We start from the raw sequence: 16,368 nt of genomic DNA on the forward strand, positions 1-16,368 counted from the left end.
TAGCAAAATCGCAGCTGCGAACGTCGGGGAATCGCCGGTAATTGCGATTCAGCAATCGCTAGCGTTCAGCGCGAACGCTAGCGACTGCTAGTGGAAAAGGGCCCAAATACAAATGTAACAATTGCATTACTCTAAAAAGCAAAACACAGCCCTGACCTGCAAAAGAATCAATATTTACTTATTTGCTTGTGGAGTGCCAATAAATCAATTGTTATGGTGCTGCATCAAGACTGTCCTATGCCACATTTAAACAATCTAGGCTAGAACTGTGCTGATTCATTATACGACATGGATTGTTTCTGAGTGCTCTGCAATTGTGTGTTGCTCTTATTACGCCTTTTCTAATTGGATGGTTTTTCTCCCTTTCCTAGAAACCTGTACACCTTGGATTACGGTACCTTTAAAGCATGGGAACTACTGCAAGAGATAATTAGATGATTTACAGTCCGCAAACATTAAGGGTAAGTGATTTTCTCCTCTACATACTTTATTTTATACAGAGGCCCCACTAGAAGCTCCCACAGTGTCGCTTTACACAGGTGTAATTATTTCCCCTATGTGGTCCAAATCACTGTGCTGACATGCAGGTGGGAGGATAACTTGATTTGGAAGGGCTGAGGTTACACGTTAATTAAATAACAATTACCTTCCGTTCACAAGAGGATTTTATGAAAATGGTCCTTATTCATAAATTGGGATTCATTTATTTAGAATTTATTTTATTTTTTAAAAGCCATATATAATGAATGGGGAGATAGTAACTGAGTTACTCAGTCACATGATTTAGGTATTGATGTTCCTAGAGAGCTAGATCACAAGTGATTTTACGTTGTGAGTTGTCTATGACCAGTACTCTTGTGAATATCGTCTACCTTTAAAATGCAACTTTGTCCAATGTAAAAAAACAAAATCCAAAAACAGAATGCAATTGTTCGCAATAACCAGCAATAGTTCATGTTCTACTGATCAGATATTTTGATTTTTTTTCTTTTTTGTTAAAGGGTAACCCCATAAACCCATTTATACAATTTTAAACTTAGTACTGCACTGTGTTAGCCCCTCCCTCCATGTGACATTATTCCCACTCATACAGGCAGAGTTTAGGTTATGAACATGAATGGCTACAGCATAGCAGGTTTGAAGCATGCTGCACACAAGACTTGGGCAGATAAAAAAGGGTGCCATGGAGAAAAGTTAGTAGGGGAAAGCAGTGTTTTCTATGAGGAAATAAGTGCCTTGCAACTTATATGTACAGATGATCTCCTACATAACCCACTCCTTTTCTGTCTATCTTTCAGCACTGTTTAGATTTACACTGACCCCATTGAATGATATAGTAAAAAATGTCAATTGAGAAAATCGTCATCAAGATCCTGACATGATCTTTAAGTAAACTAGAGTTTACCCTCTGGTCCAATAGTTTAGCCACATCATTATATGTTCCAAGAACAAATCTGAGTCAAGATCTTAAAGGACCGCTATAACGAAAAATTCCAAAGCTTCAAATACATACACATAAAATGTATATTTCTTACAGAGTAAAATGCACTTTAAATTACTTTTTTGGGGGGTGTTGCTGTCACTTAATAATAATAATCCGAACATTTATATAGCACTTTTTTCCTGTTGGACTCAAAGCGCTCAAGAGCTGCAGCCACTGTGACGCGCTCAAGAGGCCACCCTGCAGTGTTAGAAAGTCTTGCCTTGAACTCCCTAATGAATAGGTATTGACCCTAGCCAGGATTCAAACCCTGGTCTCTTATGTCAAACTTAACCAGTACACTATCCAGCCACTTACAGTAGGTAGTAGAAGTCTGACAGATCTGACACATTTTTGACTAGTCCATCTCTTCATGGTGGGGTTCTCATAATTTCCTTTATTCTATAAAAAAAGCAATATCTGAAAAGGGACCTTTACAAAGATGTGGGACAACCTCTTTTCTCGCTTGCACACTATTTTGGGATTTGCACTGAACAACTCCCATTCAGTAAGTGCTGTTATAAATAGAGAAATACCTGAGAATCCCCCATGACAAGACAGACTAGTCCAAAATCTGTGAGATCTGTCAGATTTTTAATGCCTACTGTAATTTTTGCAATTTTCACAGAGAGGATACTACCCTCTGACAAAGGCAGATAGGATAAAGATATAGTCAATACATTGATGAGAACCATGTTTTTGTAGTCCTATTAGTCACTTGGTTGGCACAGCCTGCTGTAGATGCAGATAGACTTATGATTTACAGGAAGTAGGTGGTGACAAATTGCATCCTCAGCACTTACTGTCTCTTCCTATGCTTAAATGTTGCCTTATGAGTAGAATATTGTAGCATTGTTTATGACCAAATTAATGTAAAACAGATCTAAATTAAAATTGTGTGTGGGCGTCGTGATTTATTGCTAGCTACTATATGTCTCTGCGCTCTATAGCGCTTCTGTTTGTAGCTCTGCTTTACAATGGGCTATGTCCTATAGTCAGGACAATCTGGGCTTTGTGAAACTGTAAAATGAATACTTAAAATACACAGTTAATTGCTACTGTGTGCCTTAAGATGCTTATGCTCCAAGCCCGTCTGTGCATCCATTATCAGGGGGCAGACAAACGGAAGATGTCACTCAAAATCAGTCTGGTGTCTTCACACTGTGGCTTCATGCTGATTTAATAGGAAATAGGTGGCACTGGAGAGGAGTGTGTGCTTCATCCTGTCTCTTCTCATTTAGTGGGTGATGGTGATTCCACTGCCACTATTGTTCCCATCACGGTTACACTGTTATTCTTCCGGCCTGGTGTTTTCCAGTATAAAAAAATTGCCTTTTAATATATTATCATAATACTTGATGTTCAAATCCCTTAAATTCTTCTGCTAGTGTAAAATTAAAATATTAGTTTTAATTCTATTTAAAACGAATAGAATCCATGTTGAGAAACAATAGGTCAACTACGTCAGTTATGTTTCTGATAACTATTATTGTTCACCCCAGTCACTAGCTTTCAACATCCCAGAAGCTGGCCACACACACCATGCCATTATTTGTTACATTTCTTTTCATTTTATGATTTGCAATCAATTTTTCTGACTGATTCTAACATTTTAAAAATCTGACCAATGTACCACAGGCATGTTCCATTTTTCCCCAATTATGAAAAAAAAAGATTGAAAACAGAACAAATTGCTTGTGTCTTTAGTATGAAATTGTCATTCTATCACCCACCATACAATCTTGCAAAAAAACTGATCAGAAATTTCCACCGCTCTCGATCGAGAAAAACCAAACAAAAAAACAAACAAAAAAAAAGGAACATCTAATTAGAATTTTCACTTGAAAAACAAAAAAAATTGAAAATATATTTGTATTGAATTGCTGTAAAATCAAATCATTTTATTGTATGGTATGTGGCCACCCTTACAGTTATAGGTACTGTCACAGGAGCCCTCAGTGGCTGACCGCACTTAGCCTTCTAAACGATGCCAGCGCACAGATCGTGCGAACTCTGGTCGCAGTCAATGCGCAGGAACCGTTAAGAATTAGCCGCAGACAGCTCAGAAGGGAGCCTGTGAGACACGGGTGATTACAACGTCACCCACTGGTTCAGAGTAAACTGCCACCACCGCGGTTACTATGGGACCGTGGGGCCCACTAACTGACTGACTAATCCTGCGAATAAAACGGTTAAACACACGATATTCTGTCTAGCCAACAACAAACAAACAGTAGCGTATCTTCAGAGACCCGGGATCATTTCTGTGTGTGTGCTGATAAGCAGGGTAGCGGAAAGTGAATGACTTGGAGAAAGTCGTTTATTCACGCAATATAAATAATTAATATATACAGACAATTATGAAAACCAACAATTATGAAAACAGTAATAGCCAGAATGAAAAATAAAAGAAGGGAGAAAAATACTTAGTTCCTGGAAAGATGTCCTTTTTGTGGGAAAAATCAGAGTTCTGGTTTCCAATCAAGTTCAAGCAAAACGGTTTCAAGTTCTTAGAGTTCTTTGTTCAGATGGGTCAGCAAAATGGCCACCAGCCCTATGTCCTCTGGCTGGCAGCAGCTTGTCATGAAGATGGTAAAGGGAGGAATGATGCCCTCCTGCTGGCCAGGTGCTTTTGATGAAGCTGGTTTGGGGGTGTGGCAATGCCGGCCCATCTGAGTCACCCACCAATGACAGTTCATTCCCTCTGAGAGATTTTAGGGCTAAACTTATGAAATGCTGTAACTCCTGAACCATACACGTTATATTTAGGGGGGTAACAGCTTCAGACTTGTTGGAAAATACAGATTAATATGACATCAGACACGGCTAAGCCAGCGGGTCAGGCTCCTGAGAAGATTCATATCTCGATAACCGGACGGTCTATCCCAAGGAATTTCATATCAGCACGATGGCCAGATTTTACCGGACAAGACGATATGAATTTTATAGCTGTGCGACATACGGTTTTCGTATGCCGACAGGAAATCATATCACCCATGCTTTCCTTATGGCCCATGCTCGGTGCCGGATCGGCTGGCTTTCTATGGCCCCCCTGTGGAGCCAGTTTCCTGGTCCTTTTCATGGGGACATCTGCTGTAGGGGGAATGAGCTGGGCCCGGCAGGGAGTCCAGCCACGTGCGACATTCCGGAGGGGTGAGGGGACTGCTCTGGCTCACAGGGGAACATATCTTTGGATTTAAAATAACACAAAATGTCATTTTCGGATCACTTGCACGACTGCTCAGATCCGACAGGGAGCGATCAGGAAAGCGACTGTGAATTCTCTAGATTCACCTGCGTTTCTCACGGCTATTCCGTGACACCTCCCTTTCCTGACGCTGTGTAGAGGGTTGTCAGCAAGACATCCGTCGTAGCAGCCATTGGCGCTGTTGGGCGTAGTTCCCCCTGACACCGGGACAGCCCATCAGCGTTCCGGTGTCGGCCAACCTGGCTGACGGGTCTCGGGTTGCCGGTGCGGCAGGGAAACCTATTGGAGCCTGTGGCTCGGTTCCCCTGGACCGGTCGCGGTCTGCTACCCTCAGGGTTAACCCGACATGGACCGTTCTGGACAGGGCGTTTGCGCCACTGCAGTCGGACGTGGTGTCTGCCGGGACTGCTGACAACGGGCAGTGGGTTGGTTAGGTCAACAGCCAGCCCACGCAGGGTTCCCCTGCTAAGTGGCTGTGGACCTAAGGGAACCCCGCGGGAATCCCTGGACCTTCCCAGCTCCTGACAGACGGCACATGCTCCGCAGTAGTTTGCTACATCCCTGTTCATCCGGGGCCAATAAAACTGTTTCCGAATACCGGCAAGTGTCTTGCGGACCCCTGAGTGCCCTGTCAGAGGATTACCATGTGCGGATTTCAGCACATGTCCCCTGAACGCACTCGGGACCACAAGCCATTTGGTATTCGCGTGGGATCTACCTGTAGGGGGCTGTACAGACTCACTGTACAGTCTCCCACCTTCCCAGTACACCTTGAAAGCGGCCCCGTCTGCGAGGGGCTCAGCGGCTTGCTGCCTGAGCACCTCCAGGCTTGGGTCACTTTGTAGTGCGGCTGAGAATATGGCGCTGTCAGTTTCAGCCAACTGGCTCATGTCACACGAGGCCAGCGGCTGAAAGGTCTCATCCCTGTGGTCAGAGGAGGGGGAGGAGGCCGGAACCCCCTCCACCTGTCCTGAGCTCAGGTTCTGAGCAGTGCAGCTGCGCGGTACTGCTAGCACCGGTACACTGTCAGAATGGCACAGACGGACATTACTCAAATCATCATTGCATGCAGTAATGACATTGACAGGTATAGACATTTTTTCATTACAGACAGGTTGTACAGTAAACTCAGGTACAGTTACAGCATCATCACAACAGACAGTCTGTACATCAAACTCAGGTGCCTTTGAAGCAGGCACTATTGAACCTGGTACCCTTGAACTGGGCACATTCAACCCACCTCCCCCTGGTGCTCCCCCAAGTGTATAAAGTACCTGGTGGTGGGTGGAGAGTCCGTCTCCTTCCGTGAGCGACAAGGCGGTCGTGGCAGGTTCATAGTAGGACACAAGCTTGCCCAAATCAGTCCCCAGCAACACAGGGACTGGGAGATCCTTCATAACCCCAACAATCCTTTCGTGGACCCCTCCCACTCCCCAATCCAGCTTCACTCTTGCGTGGGCTATGTGGAAAAGGGTGCCCTCTACTCCAGTAAGGGCAAGGGATCGGCTGGAGCTGATGCTCTCCTTTGGCACAAGATGTGAGTGAACTAACGTGATGTCAGCTCCGGTGTCTCGAAATCCGGTGACAACTTTGCCGTTCACTCTAACAAGTTGCTGCTGGTCGGTTCGGTCGCGGGTTTCCTGTCCGCGTGCAAACAGGACAAAATCTGATGATCCAGGCTGTGGTTCGCTGGCGGGTTGCCTCTGCTGTGGGTGAGGTGCAGGTGATGCAGATGATCCAGGTGCTGGTGGTGTCTGTCTCCGCTCCGGACAGTCGAATTTCATGTGTCCGGGCTGGCGGCAGTAGTGACAGGTGACCTCTCCAGGCGCGGCAGGCCTGGGTGCAGCAGCTGCGCTGGGTGGCCTCTGTGGCGGACGGCTCACAGGGGCAGGAGGGTCTGCCGAGGTATTGGGCTGACCTCCTCTCCAGCTGGATGGGACAGTTCTGCGGGTATCAGCCACCCGGGTAGTTGCAAAAGTCTCAGCAAGGTCTGCAGCGACAGTTGCTGAAGCCGGCCTGCGTTCTAGCACAAACTGGCGTACATCAGCAGGGCAAATGTTCAGAAATTGTTCCAGGACTATCAAGTCCTCCAGGACATCATAAGACCCTTTGGTGAGGCCTAGTGTCCACTGGCGGAGTGTGGTGAGCAAGCTGCTGGCCACATCTCGGTACGAATCAGAAGGCTTTTTCTGCCAGGCCCTGAACTTTTTCCGATAGGCTTCTGGCGTCAGCTGGTACTTAGTAATGATAGCGTCTTTTATAGCAGCATAATCATTATCCTTCTCCGCAGGCAATTCTGCGAAGGCATCAAGCGCTTTGTAGCGCAGCAAAGGTGTCAGATGTCTGGCCCACTGGTCTTGGGACAGACGATACTGACGGCATGCTTTTTCAAAAGACCGCAAAAACAAGTCAATGTCAGTGTCTTTTTCAATATTAGCAAATTTAAATTTTGCACTTACGGGTGCTGCAGCTCCTTCGGCAGGGAGGCTGGGCGGTGAACTCCGGCTGGCCTGTTGAACCTTTGCCATGTTGAGCTCATGCTGTCGTCTCTCCCGCGCCTCTGCGGCATCCCTCTCCGCGTGGCGTTCAGCAGCAGCAGCAGCAGCTGTGCGTTCCGCAGATTGGCGATCCTCAGCCGCCTTGCGTTCTGCAGATTGGCGCTCCTCACGCATGTACTGCAGGTACTTGTCCAGGTCAGTCTCCATGAGCTTTTGTAATGCCTGCTGCATTACCGGGTCAGCACCCATGGACAGTCCAGTACTGGCCAGTTCCGGGCGAGTACTGTCAGAAACTCTGGGATTGGGGTCCACACTGACATTCTCCGGCGTAACTGTTGATGCAGGGCCCTCAGGATGCACAACCTCTGTACGGTCCGGAGTCTCAGTCTCTGGTTCCCCTCGATTGTCAGATGGGCTGGTATCCACCTCAGCGGACACTCCCGGCTCCCGCAGTTGCTGGGTATCCCATCTGGACAAGTCGGCTATCAGGTCCCGTTTTGTCTTGCGGAGGATGCCAATGCCCCTCTCTTCGCAAAGATTTTCCAGGTCTGCTAGGCACATGTTCTGGTAGTTCCCGGACATTTCCATGCCAAATAAAATAAAACTTTGGGGAAGGGGTACTGGCTACACAGTCTCTCTGTATATATAAAAAATATATTGCCTTCCAGCTACACCAACGAATTAGTTCGTTTCTCGATAGCGCTAGCGCTATCGTAGATACTTTCAGCACAACACAGGTCCCAACCGCTGCCTAACACTGTCACAGGAGCCCTCAGTGGCTGACCGCACTTAGCCTTCTAAACGATGCCAGCGCACAGATCGTGCGAACTCTGGTCGCAGTCAATGCGCAGGAACCGTTAAGAATTAGCCGCAGACAGCTCAGAAGGGAGCCTGTGAGACACGGGTGATTACAACGTCACCCACTGGTTCAGAGTAAACTGCCACCACCGCGGTTACTATGGGACCGTGGGGCCCACTAACTGACTGACTAATCCTGCGAATAAAACGGTTAAACGCACGATATTCTGTCTAGCCAACAACAAACAAACAGTAGCGTATCTTCAGAGACCCGGGATCATTTCTGTGTGTGTGCTGATAAGCAGGGTAGCGGAAAGTGAATGACTTGGAGAAAGTCGTTTATTCACGCAATATAAATAATTAATATATACAGACAATTATGAAAACCAACAATTATGAAAACAGTAATAGCCAGAATGAAAAATAAAAGAAGGGAGAAAAATACTTAGTTCCTGGAAAGATGTCCTTTTTGTGGGAAAAATCAGAGTTCTGGTTTCCAATCAAGTTCAAGCAAAACGGTTTCAAGTTCTTAGAGTTCTTTGTTCAGATGGGTCAGCAAAATGGCCACCAGCCCTATGTCCTCTGGCTGGCAGCAGCTTGTCATGAAGATGGTAAAGGGAGGAATGATGCCCTCCTGCTGGCCAGGTGCTTTTGATGAAGCTGGTTTGGGGGTGTGGCAATGCCGGCCCATCTGAGTCACCCACCAATGACAGTTCATTCCCTCTGAGAGATTTTAGGGCTAAACTTATGAAATGCTGTAACTCCTGAACCATACACGTTATATTTAGGGGGGTAACAGCTTCAGACTTGTTGGAAAATACAGATTAATATGACATCAGACACGGCTAAGCCAGCGGGTCAGGCTCCTGAGAAGATTCATATCTCGATAACCGGACGGTCTATCCCAAGGAATTTCATATCAGCACGATGGCCAGATTTTACCGGACAAGACGATATGAATTTTATAGCTGTGCGACATACGGTTTTCGTATGCCGACAGGAAATCATATCACCCATGCTTTCCTTATGGCCCATGCTCGGTGCCGGATCGGCTGGCTTTCTATGGCCCCCCTGTGGAGCCAGTTTCCTGGTCCTTTTCATGGGGACATCTGCTGTAGGGGGAATGAGCTGGGCCCGGCAGGGAGTCCAGCCACGTGCGACATTCCGGAGGGGTGAGGGGACTGCTCTGGCTCACAGGGGAACATATCTTTGGATTTAAAATAACACAAAATGTCATTTTCGGATCACTTGCACGACTGCTCAGATCCGACAGGGAGCGATCAGGAAAGCGACTGTGAATTCTCTAGATTCAACTGCGTTTCTCACGGCTATTCCGTGACAGGTACACATTTTGAAATGGACCCAAGGGCACTTTATAAGGAATGCCTGTAATATCCATACTGATGGGCTTTTTTTTTTATTACCCATACATTACAGTATTGTAATGCAGGGGAATTCAGGGATGCTCAGCTTTGTGTTGCTGAAAATCATTGAAGAATTCATCCATTTTCCCATTTCCACTAGTTTTGTGTTTTTCTAAAAATAAAAGGCAGTGAAACCCCTTAATCCCCTTTTTGAATCTGAAATGCTGAACTTATAATAAAGGCATTCTTTGTGACTGTCAAACAATTCAGATAGCTAGGTGATAATTACTGAAGACAGACAGAGAGAGAGAGAGAGAGAGAGAGAGAGAGAGAGAGAGAGAGAGAGAGAGAGAGAGAGAATGCAAAAAACAAAGCATAAAAAGACACAAATAACTAACAACCATGTTATATTATATGTTCATTCAAGATACAGATAGTACCATTCTGTATATGATTTGCTTTAAAAGTGGCTGTGTTTTTTAGTGTGCAGGAGTTATGCTAGGTACACATGATGAGATTTCTGGCAGATTTACTGTCAGATCGATTTATTTCCAAAATGTCCGATCTGATTTTCAATCAATTACTGATTATTTTCCGATTGATTTTCCATGGAAGTGAATGGAAAATAGATCAGAGAATGATCGGAAATCGTTGGGAAATCTGATTGGACATATCGATCTGAAAATAAAACTGCCTGAAAATCTCATTGTGTGTACCTAGCATTACAGATAGGGATTTGAAAACCTGGTTCTCTCTTATTGGGGCAGATTTGTTTAACAGCAGTATAATTTACATGCAAACTGAGTAACAGGCTTTGCACAACTAGTGCCACTCCTATTCAGTACATAACGTTGCTTGTATAGCAAGCGATGTGCTATTTGCGTAATGCATGTTATTCAAGCAAAGTGCACACTATGGCCTCCATTCACTAAGCTTTATCAAATGTTTGATAATTTACCTCATGGGTAAAATCTAATTTTGAATTCACTAAGGTGTTATAGATTTATTGAACGTTTTATCGATAAAACATTTGATGAATATATAACACCTTAGTAAATTCAAAATTAGATTTTACTCATGAGGTAAATCATCAAACCGTTTGATAAAGCTTAATTAATTGAGGCCTATGTGTAAAATGCAGGTGGTGCTATTTGCACAGTGTCTGCCAATCATGTAGTTTACACTTTACTTGTGTTGAGTGCTAAACTATATTTTACAGCTGTGTGTGCATGTAGAGTTTACCGCCGTTTAGTGGATCCTTCCCAGGCAGGCTTGATTCATTTATTTTTTTGAGTTAGAAGTCAGTAGAGATCGTAGATGATTTTATTGATTTCTTCAACAAGAGCAAGAGGTTTTGGGGGTGTTCTACAAGAGTATAGTTCTATTTGAGTCCGACTGTTTCTACTTTTGCACTAGACTGTCGGAAGGCTTAGCCTTAGACTAATTCACATTTCATGCCGTTTCTTCTTAAAGCAACCCTGTGATAAGGCATACTTGCCTCAGTAGTGTGAAGCCTCTGGATGGTCAAGAGGCTTGTCAGGTGTTCTTTGAGCACATTGTTCCTCTGCAGGACCCTCATCTCTTGTGGCCGCACTTCCGGCCATGTATGAGCCCATCCTGTATTGGGAATCGATGAGTATGGTTGGTAGATGCTCAGTAGAATGAAACAATGATGCATGGAGGTAAAAAGCCTAGCATGAGTGGCTTCATTTAACTGGGCAGGCATGCGTGCGCATTTCTCATGCGCTCATACATGGCAGGAGCACAGTCATGAGGGCACAGTCATGAGAAACCAGGACCAAGTGCTGGAATATTTGTCCACAGGAGGACATGGGAAGCCTCTGAACTATCCAGAGGCTTACCACTACTTATCCAGTTTCTTATGTTTTTCTTGCTTCAAGTACACTCTAATGAGGAAACGGACTGACAGCCCATATTAGTCAGAGGGCTTGTTCACATGTAATGTGTTTAAATTTTCCCGTAAAAAAAAATAAAATCAGATGGGTCCTATTTTTTGCCATTTCCTTATGGCCATGGATGCGTAGATCTACACACATATCAAAGTGTCACCAGATGTGCATCCATAAATGCCTCAATCTGTGTATAACACCAATGCTAACCCATTCACAAAGTAAACAGGAGGTAACGTGACCCTGTATTTAGGCCTGACGTGAACTCACAGTTATATTTTCAAAGAGGTGTGGTTAACGAAAGTCCAGATGCTGTTTCTTGCTTTGAATATAGTATCTTCTCTTTTAAAAAGCCAAAGCAGAATTGCAGTGAACTGTCCAGTTTAACTCAGCTTGCTCTTAAAGAGAATCTGTACTCTAATATTCTTTGAATAAAAAGCATACCATTCTATTCCTTATTTTCTCCTGTGCCCCTCTGTGCTGTTTCTGCCACTCTCTGCTGCAATCCTGGCTTGTAATTAACAGTTTTAGGCAGTGTTTACAAACAAACTAACCAGCTTCTAATAGGCTCAGCTAAGCATAGTGTATGAGTCATTCAGAGTATGCAGGGGGCCTGCAGAGGGTGTGTATCGCTTCTACCAATCACAAGCAGCCCTGCACATTCCACACAATCAAGCTTTAGCCCGACAAACAGAAAGGAAAGCCCGACAGACAGAGGAAAGATACATTGATTTATTATAGAGACAGTGCAGTTAGGAAAGACTGCAGTAAGCCAGAGCAGATTAGAACAGGCATAGGAACTTATAGGATAGAAGAACTAAGGCTGAAAAAATTGTTACAGAGTCTCTTTAAATAATTACTGGTTACGCCCTTCTTTCTGATTATTTACTTTATGTTCATTCCACTTAAACAAGTAAGGAAATAGAAGCACCACACAATTGATAAATTTGAAAAAGTACAGAAGTACAATCTTTATTATAGTGTGGCACAAAATGACAATAACTTCAAGATTATTCAGTTCATCATATTAATAACAAGTAAAAAAAAATCCCCAAGTAAAATACTCGACCATGATTATCATAAGCAGTAAATCACAATTGTTATGCCCAGAATTCTATATAAATGATGATAGTAGTGATCACCATGAGCTCCGAAATGAGCCCCTAGGTGAATGAACCTGGGGTCAGTAATGTGCAGTAAAGCTATAGGCTTGCTATACAACAGCGGTTCTGGATGCTAACCTGGCTTCAGGGGCATAGAGATAATTTGCATATTCAGTAATGGTGCATTGTGGGTAACCACAGATGTTCACCTAAAGCTGAATTATTGCAAATTCCTTCTGTTTTAACAAGGCAAAACACACTAAGAGGGATTTTCAGTCTTTTAGTCTCCATACTTTCCTTGTAGTTTTGGTTCAACCTGAGCTGCTTGGTTACTATGCAATACATAATAATGTGCAATACAGTGTCCTAGGTCCATGCCAAAGGGCTTGTGCAAACACATTTATACAGTGCAAAGCTAAATTAATAAATTGATAAAAGTGTAAAAAGAACTTATAACAATTCATAAGTGCAATTGAACTGTGCAAAAAATAACCCTGCAATATGTCCAGGGAGCAACCTGTAAAGTGAATCTAAAAGTGCATAGTATGAGGAGAACACATAGCACTGAATGAACAAAGTGCAGGTGCAGAGCGGGCAGGACTCCCCTGAGGGATCTCAGTAGCATTGCACACATTACATTGCTCTTTCAAGAAGAGAGGAGGGACCGGTCCCTTTAAAACAACGCTTTCAGTGTTCGCCAAAAATGCTGCATTTACCGCCCATCTGAACCATATCTAAGGCTAATTTCACACCAGGACGTTGCGTTAGAGGGGGCGTTAAGGCCGCATAACGTCCCCCTAACTCAACGCCTGGTGGTGCTGGATCTGGACGTCAGAGTGAGCCGCGTTGTGCAGCTCACTCTGGCGTCAGTGATGCCGTGATGCGCACTCTTGTGCGCATGCGGCATCACGTGGTCCCGCCGGCCAATCGCCGCACAGAGCGGCTGCTCCAGGAAGTAAACACTGCACGTCATAACGTGCAGTGCATATTAATTAGCCATGTGCCTGGCCGCTCTCCGCTCCTCCCCAACATTACTGAGCATGTGCAAGCAGTCTAACGCGGCTCAGCCGCGTCCAAAGTACTGCATGCAGTACGTTGCCTTGTGACGCAGCGTTACAATGTAACGCAACGTCCGCACTGTGAACAGCCCCATTGATTTTTCATTACTGTGCGGTGGGCTGCGTTACAGGCTGCTCTAACGTGCGCCTGTAACGTCCCACTGTGAAACCAGCCTAAACCTACCATTACAATTATAGATTGGTCATTGCTTGATCAGAGGGCAAACAAGCAAAATCAGCAGGGGATCAAATACCACTTCCCCTCTCTGTATGTGTTAACATTTTTAATGAATGCTTAGATAACCTTTAAAGTACAATATGTTAAGAAAAATATGGAAGAATATTGCTCTCCTTTTGAAAGAAATAATTAGCTGGTGGTAATGCAGATCCTGATATGGATATACACATTAGCTGCGGCATAATTATTATTGCCTTAATTATTTTTTGTTCCTGGTGGTGAGTTCAAAGCTAATATTAAGTTATAAAACTAAGGAAAATGTAAGCAGCTAGATATCTGGAGCTATCTATTTGCATGCTGTGGTTGCGTTCACAGATAATTACTCCATAAGGTGTTGCTGTCATTGGTGATAATAGGCACACACCATTGTCATGTCTAACAATGTAGTGTGATGTTTATCTGAGTCAGAGGTTGCTGCTTCCCCACCTTTTTTACTCTGTTTGCATAAAAAGCAGTTATGGTTCTCCCATGAAGTATCTACCCGTGGTTGCTCTACAGCAGCTGTCCTCAAACTAAGGCCGTTCACCGAAGCTTTTTTACCAGCCCCCCACACACAAAATGTATTACTTATAGATGCGATCAGCTACATCTTTATATATTGTTGGCACGCATATAGAATAGCAGTGCTGGCACCACCCATTCACATGGAAGCCAGAAAGCAGTAATTTGCTGGTTTTCAATCAAATTCCACATCTGGTGACACTGCTGTCCAATTGAGACTGCAGGTTGTCACCTGGGTATGCTTCACTGCCTGGCCCGCAAAGACTTCTACATTATTTTATGTATACTCCGGGCCCCCAGCAGTCTGAAGAATGTTGACCTGGCCCTCGACCCAAAATGTTTGGGGACCCCTGCTCTATAGTCACCTACTTTCTGGCACTATTATTGCATTCCAAAATATGTTTTCTAATGCAAGAAAATATATTTTGTAAATATTATCATTTGAAGGGGAAAATTGTATTTAACTTATCTAGTTAGTTCCACTTTATAAGTATAATAAGGTGACCATCAGCATTGCAACCAGTAAACCAGTGTTTTCATCTTAGAGGGTCATCAAAGGCAAAAATCTTGTTTTTCTTATGCTAGGCATGTTTTTATAGTTTGGAAGGAAATAGTGTACCGTATATACTTCCACACCACCATCCTCCTTTGTAGTAATTTATTACCTACAAGGCCTCAAGTGTATTTTTAAACCCAAATTATAGTTATCCTTGTGACACCATCATTCTGTGTTGTCCTTGGACACCATCAGTGTTTAGTGCTGCATTCTCCTGAATCAATAATATTTGCAGTAGATCTCAGTAACAAGGCATTTCACTAAGGTTATAAACATGCTTGCAGTCTGCAGCATAATCAAATGTAAAGAACAATTATGTTTTCACATTGGCCGTTTGTCTAACACTTTGTTAAAAGAGATATTTAATGTATGCATTTTTCTCTTTGTGAAAATTGGTCACACTGCATTAAGTTTCTAAAGGAATTAACATAATTAGATGCAGAGTATATAGTTAAAGACAGGGTAAAACAATAGATAACAATAGGCATCAAGTCCTCTTTTTAAAATATGAATTGGTTATAATTATGTACACATCTTTACCACTTTTATGCATATGAATTAAACATTTTATAATGCATCATTTCTATTTTTAGATCTGTCCAACTGTAGCTTATTGCTTGTTATATAAATGGAAGTCTACAAGGCTGAGTCGGTGGTTTCAATAAACTGAGGAGTCGGAGTTGGATGATTTTTGAACCAAATCCATAGCCTTTGTAAAAATTAGACTACAGAGTCTGAGAAATTTTGGGTACCTGGAATCGATGGTTTCATAAACTGAGGAGTCTGAGTCGGATGATTTTTGTACCGACTCCACAGCCCTACATTAAAGTTTAATCACCTTGCCAATTACTTTGTTAAAGCAAACCTGTGAGGCTTGGAAATGAATGAGATCAATACTTACCTCTGCATCCTCCTCCACCAGGCTGTCCCAGTGCCCGAACCCCTGAAGCTTGCGGGTGCGCAGCTGCACTGCACCTGCACAGTAGCACAGACTTGCTCAGGCTTCGGTGGAAAAGCCAAGACTGGGTCTGTTTATGCTACTGAGTACTGTATGTGTGAGCCATCAACAAGGGCTTGACCACTGTTTTGAAGAGGGGACAGCACTGGACGAGGAGGATGGGGGGAGCCCCTTTGGGCCTTTTTTCCCCTTACAAGTTCACTGTAAGTGATGAGACTAAACATGACACTTGAAGACGACGAAGTTGCTAAATGGTATACAGTAACTTCCAGCGCTGCTAGGAAGCATTGCACTGCTCTAGAGCCACTCTGACATCTCTACATGTTGCAGTAACATTTACCAAGAAAACTTGGATCCATTATAAAATGTCCAGTGTTTCCGCTGAGAAGTATTGTAAAGTGCATCAGTATGAGTTGTGACTGAGAGTTACTCTTTCGTCTGGCAGCTTAGTGGTGCACAAATTTGCATAGCTGATGTAAATTATTTAGTGTAACCCCTAATGCGTGTATATATGTGTGTGTGTGTGTGTGTAAGTTACACAAGTTAGTCTTTATTCATATTCCTAATGCTGTAATTTATAACAGGCTTGTGTGTGGTAGGGAGTAAGTAAAACATCTTGGTTGAGTGATCATTAGAATCCCTTTGGTACTATTTTTTATCTTGAATTACATTTTTTGTTGGTATCAAAGCTGGAGT

General features: G+C 43.7%; 1 protein-coding gene across 27 annotated transcripts in view; it reads left to right on the plus strand.

Moving 5' to 3' along the window:
• NRCAM (neuronal cell adhesion molecule) overlaps nucleotides 1-16,368 on the plus strand; it is a 276,104-nt gene that overhangs the window by 80,558 nt on the left and 179,178 nt on the right. For all 27 annotated transcript variants that reach the window (XM_068276521.1, XM_068276532.1, XM_068276529.1 and 24 more), the window contains exon 2: nucleotides 372-461. The gene's annotated coding sequence lies outside the window, so the exon portion shown is untranslated. The remainder of the gene's footprint in view (nucleotides 1-371; nucleotides 462-16,368) is intronic.

This window comes from Hyperolius riggenbachi, chromosome 3 (genome assembly GCF_040937935.1).
Source record: "Hyperolius riggenbachi isolate aHypRig1 chromosome 3, aHypRig1.pri, whole genome shotgun sequence".
NCBI classification, from domain to species: domain Eukaryota; kingdom Metazoa; phylum Chordata; class Amphibia; order Anura; family Hyperoliidae; genus Hyperolius; species Hyperolius riggenbachi.